The sequence below is a fragment of the Pinus tabuliformis genome, chromosome 8 (genome assembly GCF_031772625.1).
Source record: "Pinus tabuliformis cultivar Carrire ecotype Pingquan chromosome 8, CPIR1, whole genome shotgun sequence".
In the NCBI taxonomy this organism is placed as follows: Eukaryota; Viridiplantae; Streptophyta; class Pinopsida; order Pinales; family Pinaceae; genus Pinus; species Pinus tabuliformis.
In genome coordinates, this window is record NC_142294.1 from 1,736,828,136 (window position 1) to 1,736,853,566 (window position 25,431).

General features: G+C 37.8%; 1 long non-coding RNA gene and 1 other non-coding gene across 2 annotated transcripts; one reads left to right on the plus strand and one right to left on the minus strand.

The window, feature by feature from the left end:
• Positions 1–4,269: 4,269 nt before the first annotated feature.
• LOC149243037 (uncharacterized) lies at positions 4,270–7,173 on the plus strand. The gene is made up of 3 exons (XR_016245762.1): positions 4,270–4,488; positions 5,966–6,038; positions 6,141–7,173. It is a non-coding gene; the product is annotated as an uncharacterized LOC149243037 (long non-coding RNA).
• Positions 7,174–16,004: 8,831 nt separating this feature from the next.
• Positions 16,005–16,272, minus strand: LOC149243038 (signal recognition particle RNA). The gene has a single exon (XR_016246888.1).
• Positions 16,273–25,431: the final 9,159 nt, after the last annotated feature.

A 25,431-nucleotide genomic window follows, 5' to 3' on the forward strand; every position in this document is an offset into this window, starting at 1 on the left:
CTCATCAGAGTAGTTGAAGGGTTGCTATGAGCAGTATTTCAAAATCAAGCCCTAGTTGGCAATGGGGAGTTTGGAGAAGAAAATGAGCCTCCCTCGACAAGGGAACTCTACGAACCATAAAGGGAAGTCTTGTGAGTAAGAAGAATGAGACAAAGAGTCGAGCATAGAAGAAGTTCCAAATAAAAATAGTAATTACTATGAGAGATTCAATGACATGATATCATCCTGGATAGAAATAAAATGATTCTCTCCCGGCATGGGAACTCGAGGAATGATAAAAAGAAGCCTCGAGAGGAAGATCGATAAGACAAAGCTCCAAGCAGAGAAAACATGCATATTATATAGGTCATCCAAAATGACTTGGAGAATCTCATTGTCACCTAAATCTAGAGAAGCGAAAATCCACAAAGGGAATAGTTCAAGGGCATTTAAGAAAAAATCAATGTTTTGTGTCGCTTTAGAGATCCTTAAGCGCATGGAGAAACCATGTCCGAGTATCTCACTTTCTACCTAAAGCTTGACTTAAAAATAAATGGCTTTAGATAATTTTCATCCTACACGGAAAAGAAGTGCCAAATGGGAAAAAAGTAACATCGAAATCATTTTGAAAAAAAAAAAAAAATCAAGTAATTTTACATTTGGACCATTCTTAACCTACATAAGAATAGTGATTTCACCGTTTGCCATTGGCCCTTTTCCAGCATCTTCTACCAATTTAAGTTTATGGATAATCATAATAAACATTTCTAGGACTCCGTAGCTCTAACCGACCCATTTGCACCTCCGCTAGAGCTATGAGGTTGACATTGACATTGGTACATGTCACCTGCATGTACCTACTCCCCGAGCACCCATTTCAAAATTTCATTTTACCTCCCGAGCACCCATTTCAAAATTCCGTTGTACCTCCCGAGTTCCGTACATATTGTCTCATTCCTCTTCACTGGTTGTTGGCTACCCCATAGCTACAACTCGAACTAACACGAAAATTGGAAAGGGGATTTCTGAAACAGATGATCCGGTGTCCGCAACGCGAGGGGATGATGGAGTTAAGGAACAAGAAGGAGTAGGTTCAGCAAAACTTGTTTGTTAGTGTTGGTAGCTTACGTCCACACACTAAGATGTACACCATGGTTTCAGCGGTATCTCAAGTGGTGGCAGGAATTGTGGCTAGATCGAATGTCCATTTCTAAATTTGATCGATGATGTACTATAGTTCTATATAAATTGATTAAGAAACACCACTTTAAACATGGTGTTTTGTTATGAATTACAAACTCTGCACACTCAAGCCAAAGAGAGGACTCTGATAGAATATTTGGCCCTTTGAGGCATTTGGGGACAAGACTCGGCCTTACAGATAGTGATATTTTTAGGTGCGAGTATTTTGAAAACGTGTCTTGTGGGTATCTATATCTATATATATATGTACACACACAGTGAGCTCATTATTGTATATGCTCTTGCTTTAATACGTGTATTTTTGTTTTAGAATTTTGTGATGGTCATGGATTCATCATTTGGAAAATTGAAAGGTTTGTTCTATTCTGTAGCATGATGTTTCTGGTTCAACTCAATGTATGAAGCTTTCTATACCAAGGTTCTGTGGGTGGGTATCGTCGTTTAGAGCGCACTGTGTAGCTTGATTCCATTTTTATTTCAGAAAACTAGAGTTTATATCTTTATCGATAGGCCATTGTATCCTCGGTTTGCCATTAACAGGATAACCCCAATATCTTTAGTTGTTGAAGCAGTGGACTAACATATTCAGGAATAAGGTTTGTTCTATTATGTAGCATGATGTTTCTGGTTCAACTCAATGTATGAAGCTTTCTATACCAAGGTTCTGTGGGTGGGTATCGTCGTTTAGAGCGCACTGTGTAGCTTGATTCCATTTTTATTTGAAAAAACTAGAGTTTATATCTTTATCGATAGGCCATTGTATCCTCGATTTGCCATTAACAGGATAACCCCAACATCTTTAGTTGTTGAAGCAGTGGACTAACATATTCAGGAATCCATAGAATTTTATGGGTATTTATTTCAAGGTCTTTATGTTGAATATTTGGTTGTTTTCGCGGGAAGGAAGAGCTGGGAAGGAGTATAGTGGCCCTCTTAAATTATACCAGCTAAAACCCAAGAAGAAACGTGTAACTTGGATCCTTGGAGTCATTGGGCTCTGTGCCCTTTTCTACCTCTTGGGTGGATTTTAAAATACTTGGTCTCCTCCACCGTCTCAAGCTTCTGGATTGAGCAAGGCCAATGTGGGTTGCATTAATTCTTTAACTCTCATCATGTCTTCTTCATTTGTTTCCTTAGATTCTGAAGCTCATTATGCAGTTGGGGAGAATGAGACTTCAAAAGGCAGTAGATCATTTGAGTCTCGTGGTATCAAGTAGAGTGAGTATACTCCCTATAACGATCCAGTGAGATCTCGTAAGTTCAATAGATAAAGCCATTGCCCAGACAAGGAGGAAGCTTTGAAATGCCCAGGTTACAGAGCATATATGTTTAAGAAACAACATCAGAGTTTAACAAAGTATCGGTGGTATTTTTGTGAAAAAGGGATTTCAATTCCGTTAGGACCGAGGAGACTCAACACTATATGCTTTTGTTTATTTGTGTTAGAGACTATGCCTATGGTTTATGGTCCATCGACCATTTAACTCTCTCCAAATGATGGTTTATTTTTCAATAATAAGGATGCAACAAGAGTAGGAAGATCTAGCTAACATTCTTTTCTTGTATCGCAGCCCATTGCAGATCATAGGGTCCCTGTGGATGCATATGGAGGTACAGAGAATGTTGTACGAACCGCTAGAGGTAAGGGCTATAGTTCCTTTCTCGGCTTCCATTCGTTGCACATGACTCTGCTATGCTATAGACAAGTCCGAACTTACAATGTCACATTGATTATGTGCCTCTCTTTTGAGCAGGTCCAAAGACACTTGCAAACTCGCATGGAGGTAACATAAGAGTACTTGTACGCAAGGGAAACTGTAGCAAGTTACAACCTAGGCCAGGAATTGTGGCCAACTCGAATTTCCATTTCCCAATTTCCGAAGGTTTTTATGGGTATTTATTTCAAGGTATTTATGTTGAATATTTGTAGGAAGGAAGAGTAGGGAAGTAGTATAGTGGCCCTCTTAAATTATACCAGTTAGAACCCAAGAGGAAACGTATACCATGGATCCTTGGAGTCATTGGGCTCTGCGCTCTTTTCTACCTCTTGGGTAGATGTTAGAATACTTGGTCTCCGCCATCTAAAGCTCCTAGATTGAGCAATGTCAATTTGGGCTGCAATTCCTTAATTCCGATAGTTTCTTCTTCATTTATTTCCTTTAGATTTTGGAGCCCATTATATAGTTGGGGGAAATTAGGCTTCAAAAGACAGCAAAACATTTGAGTCCAGAGATATCAAGTACAATGAGTATACTGCCTGTCGTGATCCAGTGAGATCTCGTAAGTTGGATGGAAGGGGTTGATAAACAGATAACGCCATTGCCCAGACAAGGAGGAAACTCTGAAATGCATAGTTTACAGAGCATATCAATTTACAAAACACCATCGGATTCTTGACAAAGTTTCTATGGTGTTTTTGTGAAAAACGGATTTCAATTCTGTTAGGACTGAGGTGAGTCGAGACTGTGTGCTTTGGTTTATTTCTATTTGGGACTGCCGATCTGTTTTATGGTCCATGGACCATTTTATCCTCTCCAAATGATTGCTTATTTTTCAAGACTAATGAGGTAATAAGAGAAGGGAGATCTAGCTAACATTCTTTTCGTGTATCTAAGCACACTGCAGATCATGGGGTCCTTGTGGATGCAGATGGAGGCACAACACCGCTAGAGGTATGGGCTATAGTTCTTTTCGTGGCCTCCATTCATTGTACATGACGCTGCTATGCCATATAGAAATCTGAACTTAAAATGTCGCATTGATTTTGTGCCTCTCTTTTCAGCAGGTCCAAAGACACTTCCAAGTTTGTAGGGAAGTAACAGAGAAAGTGCTTGCAGCTAGTTCAACAGAAAGCAAGGGAAACTCTAGCACGTTACAAAGTGGGGTCAATCGGATTCGTTGGCCTCAATAGTTAAAAGCGAATGTTTTAAGTCTACATTTTTTTATTTGATTTTATCTGATATGCCTAAAATATCTTGGCTATTTCCAGAATATGAAATTTCCCGTTAATAAGTCTAGCCATATGGCCACCTCACTTCCAATGAGAGTTCAGAGAAGATCCTGCATATAATTTGCAGGTTGGTGGTAGAAAACAATCGATGCATGCATATGATAAGGTAGTGCAGTTTCATCCAGAAGAAATAAGACAAGATATGGGGCTGCAAAAATTGGCAGGAGAAGAAAATATTCCTTCTCCTTTCTCTAGGACCAAGGACTCTTCAGTTGTTTTGCAAGAGAAGTCTACTAGCTACATAGTACGATCCGAAGAAAATGGAAATGACAAAAGGGGAAGTGTGGGAATGAACGGTGTGTTTGTTGTTCAAACCCTGGAAACAACATTATGCTTTTCTGGTGCTCTATCTCTGCATAAAGTAATCAGCCTTTTCTGGTGCTCTATCTCTGCATAAAAGTAATCAGCCTTTTTTCTGGTGCTCTATCTCTACATAAAAGTAATCAACGTCTTTTCTGGTGCTCTATCTCTGCATAAAAGTAATCCGCCCCTTTTTTGGTGCTCTATCTCTGCATAAAAGTATTCAGCCTTTTCTAATGCTTTATCTCTGCATAAAAGTAATCAACCTTTTCTAGTGCTCTATCTCTGCATAAAAGTAATCAGCCATTTCTAGTGCTCTATCTCTGCATAAAAACATTTAGCTTTTTCTAGTGTTTTATCTCTGCATGAAAATAGTCAAATAAATGAGACAAACACAATTTAATAGGAATAAATATAAAACATGTTCCAATGGGAATAATAAATTTTTGAAATGGCAGCTGGACTTGAATTCCAATGGTTATACCACCATATTCCCCCAGGAAAGGGAGGTTGATGTGAATGGTTTTGGATTGAGAAAATGAGCATTGTATCTCAATGTGGCTTAGTTTTTGGCACATATGAGCAACCAGTAACTGCGTTCATGAACGTGATTCATAGCCAGTAGCCATTGCATTATGGCTTTATACGTTGCTGGGAGATGAGAGATCCTTTCTTCTTTTCCCCTTAAGTTTCAACCCTGATCGAGTCCTTTTCTAGTGTAGCAATAAGATTGGAACCATTCTATAGAATGTACGATGATGTAAATAATGCCATTATACAACTATATACTCTGGAAATTCTTTGTCTCCGATTGTTCTTTGTACGACTGAGTTGGGTCAAGATTACTTTTAACATTGAAAATTTCATATAAATTACAATGCATGCCTAAGAGGTTTGGTTTGATCTATCTTCCAAAAAAACATTCATGTTAGCATGACAGAATTTATGTATATACTAACTAATATTGTATTTGTAAAGAACCTCCCGTACTTTTTTTGAATCTTGTGTTGCTGAAACTCAATATTCAAATTCTCGTGAAACAAATATTTTTGTTTAGCATGAACATACACACCAGTCTCTCTCCCTAGCCTTTACCTAAAAAGAAAGAGGTTGAAGTGACCTAATGAAAATATGGATTCGATAATGTAAGGCATTGTGAGTACTTAACGTGGGTGTATTGTTTCCTATTTAATCATAGCTTATTATTAATATGTTTCTGCAGAGTCATTATAAAATAGTTGACCAACAGGTAACAAAAAGTTCTCAATTTTGAGTTTGTAAAGCTAAGGGTTCAAAAATTTACTCCATGCTTATTAAACACTCAGTCAATGTTTATTAGGCACCCGCATTCTCCTTTAAGTCTGCATTGGCAACTTATGACATTTATATGAACATTGTGCCTATGGTTTATTTTTCAATAGTAATGATGCAACAAGAGAAGGAAGATCTAACTAACATTATTTTCTTGTATAGCGGCACATTGGAGATCTTAGGGTCCCTGTGGATGCAGATGGAGGTGCAGAGAAGGTTGTATGAACCGTTGGAGGTAAGGGATATAGGCTCTTTCTCGGCTTCCATTCATTGCACACGACTCTACTAAGTCTGAACTTAAAATGTCACATTGATTGTGTGCCTCTCTTTTGAGCAGGTCCAAAGACACTTGCAAACTTGTAGTGAGGTAACATAAGAGTACTTGTGGTCAGTTCAAGAGTTAACGCAAGGGAAACTCTAGCAAGTTACAACCTGGAGTCAATTGGATTGGTAGCTACCTGTTCGAGAAATTCTGATTTCACATCAAAAGTGAAAAGCGAATGTTTTAAGTCTATTTTTTTTGTTTTTTTTACTATGCCTAAAATATTTTGTGTATTTCCAGAATCTGAAATTTCCCATCAATTGGGCTATACTACAGACTCATCTGCATACACCTTCCTCACTTTGAACATTGAGAGTTCAACTACAGAAAATTTGCAGGTTGGTGGTGGAAAACAGTCAAGGTATGCATATGATTCAATGGTGCAGTTTTCGCAGGAAGAAATAAGAAAATATATGAGGCTGCAAGAATTGGCAGGGGAAGAAAATATTTCTTCTTCTTTCTCTTTCTCTGGGACCAAGGACTCTTCAATTATTTTGCACGAATTGTCTACTAGTGGCATAGTACACGCATAAGAAAATGGCAATCCTTTGTCTGAAGAAAAAGGAAGCTTGTGAAGGAATGGCATGCTTTCTGTTCAACCCATGGTAACGACATTAGCGTTTTCTAGTGCTCTATCTCTCCATAAAACTAATCAACCTTTTCTAGTGCTCTATCTCCGCATAAAAATAAGCAGCCTTCTCTACTGCTCTATCTTTGCATGAATATAATCAACCTTTTCTAGTGCTCTATTTCCGCATGAAAATATTATATGAATCAAGTTAAAAAAATGCTCAAACAAGAATTAATGAATTCTCAAAATGGCAGCGGAATTGGACTGGAATTCCAATGGTTATACCACTATATCCACCATGGAAAGGGAGCTTGATGTGAGTGGTTTTGGGTGAATCAGATGAGCATTGTATATCAATGTACCTTAGAATTTGGCACATATGAGAAAGTTGTAATTGCATTCATGAATGAGATTCAAAGCCAATGGCCATTGCATTATGGCTTTGTACATCGCTGGGAGATGAGAGATGTTATCTTTTTTCCCCCTTAAGATTCAACCTTGATCAAGTCCTTTTCTAGCGTACCAATAGGATAGGCAACATTCTATAGATGTATGATGATGTAAATATATACAACTATATACTCTGGAAATTATTTGTCTTTGAATTTTCTTTGTACGACTAAATTGGGTCAAGACTACTTTTAACATTGAAAAGCTCATATAAATTACATTGCATGCCTGAGAAGTTTGGTTTGCTCCATCTTCCAAAAAAAATCATTCATGTTAGCATGACAAAATCTATGTAGCTACTAACTGACATTGCATTTGTAAAGAATCTCATGTATGTTTTTTAAATCTTGTGTTGGTGAAACTCAATATTCAAATTCCCCTTAAACAAATATTCTGGTTTAGCATGGGCATACACACAGGTCTATCTCCCTAGTCTTTATCCAAAAAGAAAGAGGTTGAAGTAAGCTAATGAAAATATTGATTCGATAATGGAAGGCATTGTGAGTACTTAACATGGGCAGGTTGTTCCCTATTTAATCATAGCTTACTATTAATCTATGTCTGCAGAATCACTATAAAATGGTTGACCAACAGATAACAGAAAGTTCTCAAGTTTGAGTTTTTGAAGCCAAGGGTTCAAAAATTTACTTACTGCTTATTAGACACTCACTCAATGGTTATTACGCACCCGCATTCTCCTTCAAGTCTGCACTGGCAACTTAGGACATTTATATGAACACTGTTGTCAATGTCAATGATCACGGTATGAGAGAAGTTTGCAGCGTTAACATAAATATTCATCACAAACGTATATTATTGACATGTAAGCGCAAAGGAGATAGAAGAATACGCAAACTAAGAAAACGTCACTTTATAGGGTGAAAGAAACTATTAACAAATGGATTATGTACTTCCTATTCCATATAAGCGATGGTGGAATTTCGAAAAAAGGTTTCTGCAATTTGTCTTCATATATTTTTTCTTTGGTAAAGTGTCCTTCCTTTTAGAAAGAATGTTTGCACTGTGTCATGTCAAATCTACCTAGGTATTGTAACCAATCAGATTTTGGGATACATATTTTTATATTCGACAGAACTAGTTTGATAAACAGATAACACCACTGCCCAGATAAGGACTGAGGAGAGTCACAACTATGTGCTTTGGTTTATTTATGTTAGAGACTATGCCTCTGGTTTACGGTCCTTAGGTCCCTAGACCATTTTAGCCCCTCGAAATGATGTTTTTTTTTCTAAGACTAACGATGCAAGAAGAGAAGGTATATCTAGCTAACACATTTTATTTTATTTTTTTTCCTTGTATCTCAGCACTTTGCGGATCATATAGTCCCTGTGGATGCAGATGGAGGTACAGAGAAGGTCATGAAAACCACTAGAGCTAAGGGCTATAATTCCCATCTTGGCTTCCATTCTTTGTATGTGACTCTACTATGCCATATAGAAGTATGAATTTAAAATGTCATCTTGATTGCGTGCCTCTCTTTTGAGCAAGTTCATAGACACTTGCAACTTCCTATGGGAGCACAAGGAAATCTTTTGCAGTCAGTTCTAGAGAAAGCCGGGAAACTCTCGCAAGTTACAACTTGGGGTCAATTGGATTGGAAGTTACTTGTTCAAATTTTTTTGAGAAGGCCTCAAGACTGAAAAGTGAATGTTTTTACATCTACATTTTCTAATTTGACTTTCTTTACTTTGACTAAAATAATATCTGGTCTATTTCCAGAATTTCAAATTTTTTGTCAATAATTCTAGGCTGCAGATTGGTCTAGATACAGTTCCCTCGCTTTGAGTGAGAGTTCAAAGAAGATTCCCGCAAAAAAGTGTCAAGATATGCATATGGTATACAGTAGTGCAGTTTTAGTAGGAAGAAATCAATAAAGATGCGAGGCTGCAAGAATTGTAAGGAAAAGAAAATATTTCTTCTCTTTTTTCTAGGACCAAGGACTCTTCAACCATTTTGAATGAGAAGGCTACTAGTGACATAGTACAAGCATAAGAAAATGACAGTCGTTTATCTGGGAGGAAAAGGAAGCTTGTGAATCAATGGAGTGGTTGTTCTTCAACCCATGCCAACAACATTAGCCTTTTCTAGTGCTCCGTCTCTGCATAAAAATGTGTCAACCTTTTCTAGTGCTCCGTCTCTGCATGAAAATGGTCAAATGCACGAGGCAACAAAATTTTATGTAAATCAAGATAAAACATGTTCCAACGGGAATATTAAATTCTCACACTGGCTGCGAAATTGGACTTGAATTCTAATGGTTATACCATTGTATCCTTCGAGGAATGGGGGCTTGATATGAATGGTTTTGGGTGGAGAATATGAGTCTTTGGCACATATGAGCAAGCAGTAGTTGCATTCATGAATGGGGAATAGAGCCAATAGCCATTGTATTATGGCTTTATACATTGGTTAGAGATGAGAAATCATTTCGTCTTTTTCCCTTGAGTTTTAACCCCGATCAAGTCCTCTGCTAGCGCATCAATAGGATACGTGGCATTCTACATTATATGTGCGATGATGTAGATAATGCACTTATGCAACTACATGCACTGGAAATTCTTTGGCTTCAATTGTTCTTTGTGCCACTGAGTTGGGTCAGTGCCACTTTTGACATTGCAAAGTTCATATAAATTATAATGCATGCCTGAGATGTTTTGTTTGGTCCATTTTTCGAGAAACCATTCATGTTCCCATGTTAGAATTTATCTATGCATTGACTAATATTGTATTTGTAAAGAAGCTCTTGTATTTTCTTTTAATCTCGTGGCGGTGAAACTCAAGCTTCAAATTCTCTCCTTGTTGGTGAAAATCAAGGTTCAAATTTGCGACAAACAATTTTTTTGGTTTAGCATAGGTATACACACCGGTCTCTCTCCCCTAGATTTTGCCTAAAGAAAAAGAGGTCAAGGTGACGTAATGACAATTTTGATTCGATAATGTAAGGCATTATGAGTACTTAACATGGGTGGACTGTTGACTTGGGTATTCCTATTTAATTAAATTATAGCTCATTATTAGTCAATGGCCGCAGAGTCATTATAAAAAGGTTGACCAGTAGATGATATGAATTTCTCAAATTTCATGAAGTGAAACACGGGGCTCAAAACCTCACTTCATGTATATTAAGCACCCAGACCCTTTGTATTAGGCCCCCACATTCTCCTTTAAGTTTTCACTTGCATTGCCAACTTATGGCATTTATGTGAACACTTTTGCCAATGCCACTAATCATTGTACAAGACAAGTGTGCAGGGTTAGCAAGAATACTCATCATGGATGGATATGATTGACACGTAAGAAAAGGAGATAGGTAGAAGAATATACGCCACTGAGAAAAAAAAAAACACTTTATATGGCGGAATAAACTATTAAAAATTGCATTCTATAGGTCATGTCACATATAAGTGATGGTGGAATTTTCCCAAAATGGTTATGTCGATTGTCTTCACATATCTCTCTTTTTAGAGCTATTTTGTTTCCTTGTGAAGTATCCTTCTAGCAAGATTGTTTGCATTGTGTCGTGTAAAAGGCACCCGCGCATTGCCGTCAATCACAGTTTGAGATACATATGAATGAATTTGATTATATCTTGCCTAGACCAATTCGTGTCTCCCCTTGAAATCCCGAGGCCTTCATGTGACAACATTACATTGTTTTTTATCCTATAGAATTTCTTTGGTAAGATTCCCTAATTTCAATTGCCCCTTTTACTATGATGATTTTGAGCATTGAGCATTGTTTGTCTAGTCCGATGACATAATTGCTTTATTTTTAAAAATTTGGATATCATTAAATTTGAGCCACCTTAAAGCAATTTTTAAAACCATGGCTCATGAACTTGGTGAGGCTGGAGTGCACGAGTTCAATTCGAACTTTCCCAAATCTCAACAACAAAAATAATTCAAAATGGAAGTTTTTCTTTTCCTTTTAGGCACTTACATGTTATAGTGGTGAACTTTTCCCTTCACCTGCAAGTTGGATTGACTTGGCAGTAAACACGCCATGAGTTACTCATAGCTAAGGATCTAACTCACGGTTACTAATGCATTTGACTCACCACTGGAGAGTTTGACTCGACTACAAAGACTCAAACTTGGGTCCAAGGTAATTCAATTTGACAAAAAGGGCGAGTGGCATGTCGACTTGACAGTAATCAATTTTATTAACTATGCACCATAGAACCCTTATTAGTGGTTTATGCCGCTTTGGATTTGAATGTGTGACCTCTTAGGAATAATCACATGTTCTTGACCATTAAGGCTAATCATGTTGTACTCTAAGTTATTTGTTTTCGTTAATCTATATTGGTTATGGTGTTTAAATGAATATTAGTAGCACTAGAGCTCGAACTAATATCATTTAACACTAAAATCATTAATCAAATTGGAACAGGATTTAGAATCAAACACATAATCACAAATCGGATTCCAAATCAAAATAGTTAACCCTTAAATTAGGACCTCCTTAGAATTGGAGTTGCGCAGGATGAAGCAAAATAAGAAGCAGGATTAGAACCAAAACCAAAAAGGTTCAACCTCAAAGTCATGAACGGGAGAAAAATGTTCAACCAAGACATATATAAAATGTTCAATTATATATATCCAAGCTATTAAACAACACTTGCATAAATAATAATATTAATAATAAAACAATGTAAGCTACTAAACAAGAATTATAGAAAGTATTTCTGATGTACAGAGAATGTAAGGGTAAATACATGGAATCTATTGACATTCAATTGAAATATAATTTGAACAAATATACATAACATTGATGATCTAAATTGTGTAAAGAGTGCAAAAATAATTATACTATAATCTACAATTAATGTATGTATGTGGTCCAAAATGTTCGTTCATATATATATATATATATATATATATATATATATATATATCCAACCTATTAGACACCAATGCTATAAAAGTTTTTAATGCATAAAGAATGTGAGGGTAAATACACGACGCCCGATGGAATCTAATGGCACTCAATCAATACATTTTTGGGAGAAATACATAATATTGAGGTTCTAAATTGTCTCAGTAGTCCAAAAATAATTATAGTATAGTCTACAATCAAATCATCATCCAAATATTGGTCTTCTACCATCTGTACATCAGTGTCTACTCAATGTCCAATACCAATGTTTGTACCTTGCCACAATGAATGTCGTTTCACGTCACAATTCCATCAAGATAAGTCCATTGAAGATGGGTGGAATCATTAAATAGATCGAAACCAAGCTTTGGGTAGTTGCGGTGTTAAAAAAAAAAAATGGGGATGGCGCAACACCAATTAAATTAATTGTTTTGCCTGTGATTTATCACAATAGCCAATTTTAATGGATTTTGTATAGTTTTGATCAATGCACAACATGAGAAGTGAAAACTAGTTTGAATGACTAGCGTTGTTTAGAAGTGACCAAAATTTGGTTGAATTAGTGAATTTTGGTGCAGAATCATCGATATCAATAACACCGGTTCAAAAATTTCCTTTCATTTTATATTTGTTTAATTTTCAACATCCCTCCAGTAAGATTGAAGAACTAATCTCACGCCATGCTAAAACATCTCGATATGCTTTGCCACTAGAGCAAACAACCACTTTGATAGGGTGTTCAAAATCATGAGCATTTGGGTCAACACAAAGTTCAACCCCAAACAAAGAATGCCAGTGTCATCGCGGTTTAATATAGATCTCATGTGTAAGTTATAGACTAGAGACTAATCTCACATTGTTCAAGATGCACAGGATCATGTGGTGAAGAGATGGGATTAGATTCATCGTGCTACAACGAACAATCCCACATAATAAGAAGAATGATTAAGATAGATTATGAACAACGAGCACAAGAATAAAAGGTTACAACAATGCATCGGATATGCACACCAAAACATATCTCCACTAGTACATCAGTGGTGTTCATACATATTATTCACAAGGTGGACAATATATACATGCGCCACCAAAAGACATAGATCAAGCATTTCTTCAATGGATTCATCCTTAATGGTTACATTGTCCATCTAACCATTAGCCACACCGAAATGTTATTGCTCAGTTCTGGTCCGTAGGTGTCAGCGTTACAAACTCAGCAGCCTCTCAATGAGTTTCAATGTGCTCTATTGTACCAATTTCACCATCCTTAATTCCCCTTACTTTTGTCTCATTGACCTATAATATTAATCCTATTCCAAATCCACTTGACTTAATATCCAAAATAGTATCGATCGCAGTACCTTCAAGAATATTACCTCATCCATCTAGCTTTTTATGCTTAGAAAGTTGCTTCCTTGCGATGGAAATACAAATATACTTTAATTTCCTTCTAGACTGTAGGATGTGATTGTGGTGGGTTGTCCTCACAACTTATGGGGTGAGGGACGGGGAGCGATTTTGACGAGTAACATGATTTCATCCCAAAGTTGAGAGTTGCATGGACTAAGATAATCAGTGGGCAAACTCAACCTTTTGGTGAGTTTATTTTTTAAGACGAGGTAAGGTTTTGTGTTGACCTACTCATTTTTTCAAACTTTCGTTGATTTGGGTATGGTTAAAATGAACCAAAACCTCTAATGGAACAGTTCCATGGTAAAAATTCCCATTAATCACGTGGAGCGTAACATTTGGCATTATTCCTAACAGATTCGAGCAATAATTTTAAGGGGAAAGAGACTAGGCTTGTCCGCTATCTAAGTTACTCCAAATTGCTATCATCCGCTTAGATACCCATGATAATAAACTAATACCTTTTTTGAAACCATAAATTGGAATTTATACCCACTTTCTCCGAAACCTTACATCCAAAATCCCACTCCATTTCTTCTTCTTGCCACCTCTTAAAACACTTAAAAGGTTCCATTTAATGAATATTCATGGCTTTTATTGTAGCGATGGCCGCGAACTTTAATTAGTATGTGGAACAACCAGAACCTTTTCATGTGAAATTCTTGCCCAAACCTCACAAGGTTTTTCTTCGAAGTTCTAATTCCACCTTGTTGATGGGAAATTTGAGGATGAGACTTTGGCATTTGGGTTTTTGGTCCATTTTAAGTCAAGGCGTGTTGACCAAGAACCCGTAATTCCTCATCCACCGTGACATACAAGGATTCAAGGGTAAGAGGTGATGTTGAGCTAGGAGAGATGGAAAATTAGAAGAAGGGAGGCTTGGGGGGGAGCGTAAAACTCAAAGGAGTAGTTTAGCAATTGTAGCCAAATTTCGCCAACCCACAAGCATTCGTTAAAGAAGGAGGATTTTGACCATGGAATTTTGAATAGCACGGTCTAAGATTAGTTCTTCGATCGGATGGAAGGGATGCCAAAAATTAAAGAAATATGAAATTAATGGAAATTGTTGAACTCAAGCTATCAATGTTGGTCGAATTGCACCAAAATCCGTTGGCCATAGTCCCCGTCAATTAGAGTTCCTAATTGGAAAAGGGATAAATGACCTTGGGAACTTTGAATGGTAGGAACTATGACCGACAAGCGAAGGTCATAGTTACCCCGTTGGTCGAGGTTTCTTCCTCAAAGTTCCTATCGGTCAGAGTCCTTGACTAAGAAAGGGTGGTATGACCTTAGGAACGTTGACTGAGAGGACCTATTCCCTGCGATTACGATGGGAAAATGAAAGTCATAGTTCCTTTGTTGGTCAAATTTCCTTCACCACTATTCTTGTTAGTCAAAGTTCCTCACCGAAAAAGTTCCAAATGACTGAAGGAACTATGACCTCAAGAAATTTGATTGATAGGAACCATTCCTAGAAAAATGACTGATGGATGAAGGTCATATCCCCTTTGTTAGTCAAGGCTCCCGATGTCACAGTTGTTTACTAATAAAGGCACTGTGAGCTCGAGAACTCTGATTGATATGAACTACGACCGACATATCAAGGTCCTAGTTCCTTTGCCAACCAAAGTTCCTTCATCATAGTTCCTATTAGTTAGAGTCCCTAACTAACAAAGGAACTATGACCTGGGGAATTTTCATTGGTAGGAAATACTCCCTAGAACTATGATCTACAAATGAAGGTCATAGTTCATTTCTCAGTCGAATCATTCGTCGTAGTTCCTGTGGTCATAGTTCATGTCTGTCGAATTTCTTGATTAATAAAGGAACTGTGACCTCAAGAGCTTTGACTGGAGAGGACTATTCCCTAGGATTCGAACTGACAAATGAAGGTCATACATAGTTCCTTTGACAGTTAAAGTTCATATAATTCATGTCAATCGAAGTTCCCGACCAACAAAAGAACTATGACTTCATGAACTTTGATTGATAGGGACCATTACCTAGAACTACCACTGACAAATAGAGGCAATATTTACTTTGTCATATTTCATGTGGTCAGAGTTCATGACGGACAAAGGGACTAGACATCATTTTTAAATTAAAATATCTGGATGATTTTAAAAGAGCATTTCATGTGGTCAGAGTTTATGACGGACAAAGGGACCATGACCTCATTTTTAAAATAAAATATGTGGATGATTGATTTTAGACTTTAGTGGTCCATACTAATTTTGATAATCCGAAAGACATTATCAAATATCTGGATGATATATTTAAAAAAAGAAAAAGGCAAGCCGGCATCTTAAAATATTAAAAAAAAATCTGGCTGATATATTTTAGAAAAAAGCGCGGGCACGTTAAAATATCTAGATGATATATTTAGAAATATAAGCGGATGATATATTTAAAAAAAATATGAAATGGATGATGATATATTTAAATATAAATGAAATTAATTAATTAAAAAATTATGAAATGGATGATGATATATATTTAAAAGAATAAAAAATTATGAAATGGATGATGATATATTTAAATATAAATGAGATTAATTAAAAAAGCGGGCACGTTATCCTTCCACTGCAGGGAGCGGGAGGTAGTCGTTGCTCTGTGAAGCCAGCCTCACGCGTTCCCCTCCTCTCTAAGGCGCATGACACTTCCCGGAAGAAGCTCCCGGACCCTGCCCTTCGACAGGGGGCCATGTACCAACTCTCTACTTGGAGCAGGGCGCACCCACACATCCAATTACACCTCACGCCCACCACTATCAACGCTTTGGTTTCTGCGCCCCCCGCGCGTGTGGGATATATGTGACTCTCTCACTCACTCACTCACCATTACATTTCTATCCTCTGTGTCTCTGTCTTTGCTCGGCTCATCGCATTGTGGTACCAATTCAATTCTTATTGTGAAAATCCATCCATATTTTTGTCAAGGACAACGAGCAGAACACAGCTGGACGTGGAGAACAGAATCGATTGCTCACACTCACAATACGCATTTCACACCACATTCGCGCATTTAAATGTAAAACTTCCTTTCTGGACGTGCAGAAGAGAAGTGCCTTTACACTACATCAACCAATTGCTCACACACAGACAGACAGATTTAAAATATGCGTATTTCAAACCAAACGTTTTCTGAATTCGCCCCTTCCACGGATCAACTGTAAACTTGCCTTTCTCCTGTTTCTTGCAAATCCATGTGAACATGCCTCTTCTCTTCACCATTGTTCAGAAATTTCGATGGCCCTTCTCTTCACCAACGATTTCATTTTGAGAAAAAAATTCGATGGCCCTTCTGAAGTCTTCAGGAACGATTTTATTTTGAGAAATTTCGACGGCCCTCCTCTGCAGGAACGATTTAATTTCGAGAAATTTCGGCCTGCTCTCAATTTCCACATCCAGATGAAGATGAAGAGGGGTGTTCAGGATTTGGAGTAATTTCGGCCTGCTCTCAATTTCCACATCCAAATGAAGATGAAGAGGGGTGTTCAGGATTTGGAGTAATTTCGGCCTGCTCTCAATTCCCACATCCATGTGAAGATGAAGAGGGGTGTTCAGGATTTGGAGTAATTTCGAGCTTCCACATCCCTTGAAGACGGGCCTTCACGATTTTGAGGATTTCGGCCTGCTTTCATTTCCAATTTCAATATTTCAGCGTCACAGCAAGCAGAGTAAAACCATCAGAATCTGTCAAACATAATGGGAGTCCGATGCATATTGGCAGAGTTGGATATCGCTTGTGGACTTCCCCGCCAATCCAATCTATTACTTTTGCGCGCTGCAAGTATAAAAAACCTGCACTCTAGATCACCGTCCATTGTTCACCGGAAGCACCACGTCCAAGTCTGGTCGCCTTCCAAAACTTGAGATAAATGTGAGAGCCCTAGCATCCTCATTAATGCTGGAAGTGACAATACCTTTAAATTTGAGGGATAAATGTGAGAGCCCTAGCATCCTCATTAATGTTCGAAGTGACAATACCTTTAAATTTGAGGGATAAATGTGAGAGCCCTAGCATCCTCATTAATGCTGGAAGTGACAATACCTTTAAATTTGTTGCTGTGTGGAAAGTTTATCGTTATAATGAAATGAGAAATTTGTTGATTGCAATTATTTAGAATGGATGATCTATTAGTGATTTCATTGGGTTCGATTTGCTAGACAAGGTTATAGTACGCATAAAAGGAAGGTAAACACGTTAAATTTGATGGGGGTTGGGCTAGGCGGGATGTCCCTTTGTGGCCTGCTCTATTCTTTGTATGTATTCAAGGGAAGATTGTTGTAATGAAGCATTTCTTCTTCTTCTTCTTCTTTCCCATGATAGTGGTCAAGTCAAATTGTCCTGTTTTGGCATACTTCTCTAATTGTGTGTCCTTTCTCTATGGGGTTGATACATGGCCCAAAGATTTTGGTTCTTTACTTCTTACACAATACGAATTTTTTAGAGAAACACAATACGAGATTTCGAAGTGGCGCGCAAGAAATGTGAGGTAGGTAATCATATTTATAGACCACGCAGGGTTGTCAAGAATTGAATTTTGTGAGAGGATAAAACGCGTGTTGGGGTGAGAGTTTAATAGCAATTTCCCTTTCGAGTACAACCATCAATATCATTAAAGCCAATCTTGTTAAATTTTCGAGGGTTAGTTTCATAAATGTACGCCATGTGCCCATGGAGAAATGATGTGGCGAGAACATTTTGTTGTTCATAAATCTTGTCAATATAATCAAGTTCGATTGGAAAGGAAAGAATCAAATCTAACACGAAACATTGTAAATGGATTCAAGGCCTTTGTTTCCTTAACAAACTCAAGCGGATTAGGTGACCACCACGTATACTAGGCGGATTTTGAAATCATTACCCACATACAAGGAAATTTCCATTGAATATGCGATGTTGATTCACTTATTGTAAAGTCCGCCGCTCTTTAAATTCATGCAATCTTTTCCTTCCCGGTGTCGTCCAATTTCCAAGTCAGGTGATGGGTGTTAGCTGTAGAGAGAAACGAGAATATAGTAACAAGATTGGGCTACACCATTAAGCCATTTTGTTCTTGAAACAGGAACAAGAGTGGCAAGCTTCAGTTCATTGATTGTTTTCTAATGATGATATTATGGTTGTTGATGGGGATTCAAGGTTATGATTGGTTGGAACCTATTGCGTAGCTTCTATGGGAGAAATTAAGTTCAAATTCGAAGTGCCTTTGTGTAGTTGTTCCCTTGGATCTTGCTCAATGGTTCGCAATCATGTGGGTCATTGCTCTTTCTTCTCAAACATGATATCATTACATACTTGGGAGTTGTTACGAGAATCATACCCATCAAAGTTCAAGATCGGTTCTGAGTCCTTAAAAAATGAATTGCACTTATGTATTCGATAACCCAATAACCTGGTTATGTCCCATTCATATACAATCTAGCATGCATGGTAGCACTTTCGAATTATGTAAGCTAGGTAATTGTTCCTATCCCATTGCTTGTGACTTAGCTCACACAATGAGGTTTGATTATTGGTTTAAAAGAACAAAGAACAAAAAAGCTTGGTCCTCTCTTGCCCGTGGATAGAGGAGAAGAAGATTTGAAGCATAAATGACATAATGGTCGAGAGCACACAAGGAAGGCCTCTCATAGGTAAGGAAGGACTAGGAAGACCATTACGAAGAAGTCAAACTCCAAATTAGAGAGGAGGGCCTCTCTTAATTGGAGCAGGAAACAAAAAGTAAAGCCAACACCAACCTATTCAAAGCCAAAAAGGCCAAAGTATATTTTTGAATGTTGAAATCCTGAAGCCTCTAGTTGAGAGCAAGCGTCTGGAATAGCATATGATACCCTCGCTTTAGGGGGTATCTTCCTTGATGGTTTCTCTGAAAGTGAAAGAAATCCCAAGCATCTTCCTAGAGGCATATGGCGATGACATCTAGTGGTTAGCCTTGATCAAATTTGTGCTTGTCCCTAAGTCTTCTCTGTTTTTGGTCAACCGCCTGTTATCTTGGTGGACATTCTTAATGAGATTGGTCAAATGACATGGACCTTCCTAGACACTTTCGTTTAGTGATTCAAGCATGGTGATAACATTAGAGTGCGATTCATCCTCCATTCATTTTGAAGTAAGATTTCATTAAGCAATTAAAACGACTAATTGAACAATAAAGTCATTAGGGTTTCAAACCCAAATGGAAAGAAGTAGAACAAAATGTGAGAGCCTCCAAAAACCGGTAGGCCAAAATGATGTTGGCCTACAAAAATAAGTATGCCACAGGTGTGTGAGTTAACAACAAACAAGAATCTGAAGAACCATTATTGGAGGCTACCGGCATGAGCGGTTTAGTGACAAGTGGTAAGGTGATTGGAATTTGAATGGTTGTAGATGAGTCGAGGCGCAAGTCTTATGTGATTTCGACATCGTGTAAATCCTCATCAGAGTAGTTGAAGGGTTGCTATGAGCAGTATTTCAAAATCAAGCCCTAGTTGGCAATGGGGAGTTTGGAGAAGAAAATGAGCCTCCCTCGACAAGGGAACTCTACGAACCATAAAGGGAAGTCTTGTGAGTAAGAAGAATGAGACAAAGATTCGAGCATAGAAGAAGTTCCAAATAAAAATAGTAATTACTATGAGAGATCCAATGACATGATATCATCCTGGATAGAAATAAAATGATTCTCTCCCGGCATGGGAACTCGAGGAATGATAAAAATAAGCCTCGAGAGGAAGATCGATAAGACAAAGCTCCAAGCAGAAAAAACATGCATATTATATAGGTCATCCAAAATGACTTGGAGAATCTCATTGTCACCTAAATCTAGAGAAGCGAAAATCCACAAAGAGAATAGTTCAAGGGCACTTAAGAAAAATTCAATGTTTTGTGTCGCTTTAGAGATCCTTAAGCGCATGGAGAAACCATGTCCAAGTATCTCACTTTCTACCTAAAGCTTGACTTAAAAATAAATGGCTTTCGACAATTTTCATCCTACACGGAAAAGAAGTGCAAAATGGAAAAAGTAACATCGAAATCATTTTGAAAAAAAAAAAAATCAAGTAATTTTAGATCCGGACCATTCTTAACCTACATAAGGATAGTGATTTCACCATTTTCCATTGGCCCTTTTTGAGCATCTTCTACCAATTTAAGTTTATGGATAATCATAATAAACATTTCTAGGACTCCGTAGCTCTAACCGACCCATTTACACCTCCGCTAGAGCTATGAGGTTGACATTGACATTGGTACATGTCACCTGCATGTACCTACTCCCCGAGCACCCATTTCAAAATTTCATTTTACCTCCCGAGCACCCATTTCAAAATTTCGTTGTACCTCCCGAGTTCCGTACATATTGTCTCATTCCTCTTCACTGGTTGTTGGCTACCCCATAGCTACAACTCGAACTAACGCGAAAATTGGAAAGGGGATTTCTGAAACAGATGATCCGGTGTCCGCAACGCGAGGGGATGATGGAGTTAAGGAACAAGGAGGAGTAGCTGAGCAAAACTTGTTTGTTAGTGTTGGTAGCTTACGTCCACACACTAAGATGTACACCATGGTTTCAGCCGTATCTCAAGTGGTGGCAGGAATTGTGGCTAGATCGAATGTCCATTTCTAAAATTGATCGATGATGTACTATAGTTCTATATAAATTGATTAAGAAACACCACTTTAAACATGGTGTTTTGTTATGAATTACAAACTCTGCACACTCAAGCCAAAGAGAGGACTCTGATAGAATATTTGGCCCTTTGAGGCATTTGGTGACAAGACTCGGCCTTACAGATAGTGATATTGTTAGGTGCAAGTATTTTGAAAATGTGTCTCGTGGGTATCTCTCTCTATATATATATATACATACACACACAGTGAGCTCATTATTGTATATGCTTTTGCTTCAATACGTGTATTTTTGTTTTAGAATTTTGTGGTCGTCATGGATTCATCATTTGGAAAATTGAAAGGTTTGTTCTATTGTGTAGCATGATGTTTCTGGTTCAACTCAATGTATGAAGCTTTCTATACCAAGGTTCTGTGCGTGGGTATCGTCGTTTAGAGCGCACTGCGTAGCTTGATTCCATTTTTATTTGAAAACACTAGAGTTTATATCTTTATCGATAGGCCATTGTATCCTCGGTTTGCCATTAACAGGATAACCCCAATATCTTTAGTTGTTGAAGCAGTGGACTAACATATTCAGGAATAAGGTTTGTTCTATTATGTAGCATGATGTTTCTGGTTCATCTCAATGTATGAAGCTTTCTATACCAAGGCTCTGTGGGTGGGTATCGTCGTTTAGAGCGCACTGTGTAGCTTGATTCCATTTTTATTTGAAAAAACTAGAGTTTATATCTTTATCGATAGGCCATTGTATCCTCGATTTGCCATACCCCAATATCTTTAGTTGTTGAAGCAGTGGACTAACATATTCGGGAATCCATAGATTTTTATGGGTATTTATTTCAAGGCCTTTATGTTGAATATTTGGTTGTTTTCGCGGCAAGGAAGAGTTGGGAAGGAGTATAGTGGCCCTCTTAAATTCTCTGAAAAAAAATAGTGGCCCTCTTAAATTATACCAGCTAAAACCCAAGAAGAAACGTGTAACTTGGATCCTTGGAGTCATTTGGCTCTGTGCCCTTTTCTACCTCTTGGGTGGATTTTAAAATACTTGGTCTCCTCCACCATCTCAAGCTTCTGGATTGAGCAAGGCCAATGTGGGTTGCATTAATTCTTTAACTCTCATCATGTCTTCTTCATTTGTTTCCTTAGATTCTGAAGCTCATTATGCAGTCGGGGAGAATGAGACTTCAAAAGGCAGTAGATCATTTGAGTCTCGTGGTATCAAGTAGAGTGAGTATACTCCCTATAACGATCCAGTGAGATCTCGTAAGTTCAATAGATAAAGCCATTGCCCAGACAAGGAGGAAGCTTTGAAATGCCCAGGTTACAGAGCATATCTGTTTAAGAAACAACATCAGAGTTTAACAAAGTATCGATGGTATTTTTGTGAGAAAGGGATTTCAATTCCGTTAGGATCGAGGAGACTCAACACCATATGCTTTTGTTTATTTGTGTTAGAGACTATGCCTATGGTTTATGGTCCATCGACCATTTAACTCTCTCCAAATGATGGTTTATTTTTCAATAATAAGGACGCAACAAGAGTAGGAAGATCTAGCTAACATTCTTTTCTTGTATCGCAGCCCATTGCAGATCATAAGGTCCTTGTGGATGCATATGGAGGTACAGAGAATGTTGTACGAACCGCTGGAGGTAAGGGCTATGGTTCCTTTCTCGGTTTCCATTCGTATGCACATGACTCTGCTATGCTATAGACAAGTCCGAACTTACAATGTCACATTGATTATGTGCCTCTCTTTTGAGCAGGTCCAAAGACACTTGCAAACTCGCATGGAGGTAACATAAGAGTACTTGTACGCAAGGGAAACTGTAGCAAGTTACAACCTAGGCCAGGAATTGTGGCCCACTCGAATTTCCATTTCCCAATTTCCGAAGGTTTTTATGGGTATTTATTTCAAGGTATTTATGTTGAATATTTGTAGGAAGGAAGAGTAGGGAAGTAATATAGTGGCCCTCTTAAATTATACCGGTTAGAACCCAAGAGGAAACGTATACCATGGATCCTTGGAGTCATTGGGCTCTGCGCTCTTTTCTACCTCTTGGGTAGATGTTAGAATACTTGGTCTCCGTCATCTAAAGCTCCTAGATTGAGCAATGTCAATTTGGGCTGCAATTCCTTAATTCCGATAGTTTCTTCTTCATTTATTTCCTTTAGATTTTGGAGCCCATTATATAGTTGGGGGAAATTAGGCTTCAAAAGACAGCAAAACATTTGAGTCCAGAGATATCAAGTACAATGAATATATTGCCTGTCGTGATCCAGTGACATCTCGTAAGTTGGATGGAAGGGGTTGATAAACAGATAACGCCATTGCCCAGACAAGGAGGAAACTTTGGAATGCATAGTTTACAAAGCATATCAATTTACAAAACACCATCGGATTCTTGACAAAGTTTCTATGGTGTTTTTGTGAAAAACGGATTTCAATTCTGTTAGGACTGAGGTGAGTCGAGACTGTGTGCTTTGGTTTATTTCTATTTGGGACTGCCGATCTGTTTTATGGTCCATGGACCATTTTATCCTCTCCAAATGATTGCTTATTTTTCAAGACTAATGAGGTAATAAGAGAAGGGAGATCTAGCTAACATTCTTTTCGTGTATCTAAGCACACTGCAGATCTTGGGGTCCTTGTGGATGCAGATGGAGGCACAACACCACTAGAGGTAAGGGCTATAGTTCCTTTCGTGGCCTCCATTCATTGTACATGACTCTGCTATGCCATATAGAAATCTGAACTTAAAATGTTGCATTGATTTTGTGCCTCTCTTTTCGGCAGGTCCAAAGACACTTCCAAGTTTGCAGGGAAGTAACAGAGAAAGTGCTTGCAGCTAGTTCAACAGAAAGCAAGGGAAACTCTAGCACGTTACAAAGTGGGGTCAATCGGATTCGTTGGCCTCAATAATTAAAAGCGAATGTTTTAAGTCTACATCTTTTTATTTGATTTTATCTGATATGCCTAAAATATCTTGGCTATTTCCAGAATATGAAATATCCCGTTATTAAGTCTAGTCATATGGCCACCTCACTTCGAATGAGAGTTCAGAGAAGATCCTGCATATAATTTGCAGGTTGGTGGTAGAAAATAATCGATGCATGCATATGATAAGGTAGTGCAGTTTCATCCAGAAGAAATAAGACAAGATATGAGGCTGCAAAAATTGGCAGGAGAAGAAAATATTCCTTCTCCTTTCTCTAGGACCAAGGACTCTTCAGTTGTTTTGCAAGAGAAGTCTACTAGCTACATAGTACGAGCAGAAGAAAATGGAAATGACAAAATGGGAAGTGTGAGAATGAATGGTGTGTTTGTTGTTCAAACCATGGAAAGAACATTATGCGTTTCTGGTGCTCTATCTCTGCATAAAAGTAATCAGCCTTTTTTCTGGTGCTCTAGTAATCAACGTCTTTTCTGGTGCTCTATCTCTGCATAAAAGTAATCCGCCTTTTTTTGGGTGCTCTATCTCTGCATAAAAGTAATCAGCCTTTTCTAATGCTTTATCTCTGCATAAAAGTAATCAACCTTTTCTAGTGCTCTATCTCTGCATAAAAGTAATCAGCCATTTCTAGTGCTCTATGTCTGCATAAAAACATTTAGCTTTTTCTAGTGCTTTATCTCTGCATGAAAATAGTCAAATAAATGAGACAAACACAATTTAATATGAATAGATATAAAACATGTTCCAATGGGAATAATAATTTCTGAAATGGCAACTGGACTTGAATTCCAATGATTATACCACCATATCCCCCACGAAAGGGAGGGAGGTTGATGTGAATGGTCCCCCAGGAAAGGGAGGTTGATGTGAATGGTTTTGGATTGAGAAAATGAGCATTGTATCTCAATGTGGCTTAGTTTTTGGCACATATGGAGCAACCAGTAACTGCGTTCATGAACGTGATTCATAGCCAGTAGCCATCGCATTGAACGTGATTCATAGCCAGTAGCCATTGCATTATGGCTTTATACATTGCTGGGAGATGAAAGATCCTTTCTTCTTTTCCCCTTAAGTTTCAACCCTGATCGAGTCCTTTTCTAGTGTACCAATAAGATTGGAACCATTCTATAGAATGTACGATGATGTAAATAATGCCATTATACAACTATATACTCTGGAAATTCTTTGTCTCGGATTGTTCTTTGTACGACTAGTTGGGTCAAGATTACTTTTAACATTGAAAATTTCATATAAATTACAATGCATGCCTAAGAGGTTTGGTTTGATCTATCTTCCAAAAAAAATTCATGTTAGCATGACAGAATTTACGTATATACTAACTAATATTGTATTTGTAAAGAATCTCCCGTACTTTTTTTGAATCTTGTGTTGCTGAAACTCAATATTCAA